We start from the raw sequence: 1,307 nt of genomic DNA on the forward strand, positions 1-1,307 counted from the left end.
GCACACTGGCGGCACCGACGACGGCCCGCCGGGGCAACGTCGAGACCGACGCGACGAAGGAGGCGGCGCGGCCGGCCCGGCGCGAGGAGGGCAGACGCCGGGGCTGAGCGTCGCGCCGAATTCCTGGAGAAGGCTTCCGTGTGGCTAAGGACGCGTCAACTACGCCGCTTACTAGCGTGGAGAATGCTGGCAAGTCAGAAAGTCATCGGTGGGCTGAAATATACCATAGCGTAGCATTGTTCCATGTTGAAATGGAATGAAATCGAATGGAGCATGGAATCAGAAGTGATGCATGGTAATCACTAAACGTATCAAGTGGCAATAAAACAAGATTAAAACGCTCACTCTGTAACACATGCTAGTTTTTAATGCAAACATATAAACACATGACATCGGCTTGCACTCATGAAACACATACGAATCGCCGCAAGTAGGAGATCCATTTCTTACATAGTGTTCTCAAGGATCACAAATAGGTTTTCTGCCGGCGGCGGACAGTGGAGAATGTTTGGGAATCAAGCCGAACGCGAATCAAGTCATCACCCATTTGACGGGAAAGCATGCAGAATCAGACTCAGGCGATTCATGAGGCAAAGTCGCATACTGCAGGCCTTGTGCTGCACGTGTGTCCAAGACGCGTCATGGCTTACGATCTTCCGGCTCCATGTTGGCGGAATGATGCGCCGAGCTGTTCTGTGCCCTGCGCTGATCCAACGAGCTGTTCTGTGCCCTGCGCTGATGCAACGAGCTGTCCTGTGCCCTGCGCTGATGCAATGAGCTGTCCTGTGCCTCGTGCTGATGCAACGAGCTGTCCTGTGCCCTGCGCTAATGCACTGAGCTGTCCTGCGACCTGCACTGACACACCGAGCTGTCCTGTGCCCGGGCTGATGCACCGAGATGTCCTGTGCCCGGGCTGATGCACCGAGCTATCCTGTGCCCTGCTCTGATGCAACGAGCTGTTCTATGCCCTGCGCTAATGCACTGAGCTGTCCTGTGCTCTGTCCTGAGCAATCCTGTTGGCGAATTGCATGGGCCACACTGTCCGTGACGCCACCGCCACTGGCTATTTTTGCTGTTTACTGTAAAGAAGTGACGTTCCCTGTGTGACAAATTATGCCATGGCAAACCACTGCCAAATTTTACGACGTGATATAACGCGGCATAACATTGCGAAAGAAAGAGCGGTATGGCATAATGCAAGACAGTAGTGCAGAGAAAAACGTAACGTGACATGGTACGGCACGCGTGACATTGCAAAACGTAGGATAAAAAACAGGTTACAGCTTGACAAGAGCAAGTGTGGAAAT

Source organism: Pollicipes pollicipes, unplaced genomic scaffold, assembly GCF_011947565.3.
Source record: "Pollicipes pollicipes isolate AB1234 unplaced genomic scaffold, Ppol_2.1 Scaffold_7262;HRSCAF=8765_pilon_pilon_pilon, whole genome shotgun sequence".
Lineage (NCBI taxonomy): Eukaryota > Metazoa > Arthropoda > Thecostraca > Pollicipedomorpha > Pollicipedidae > Pollicipes > Pollicipes pollicipes.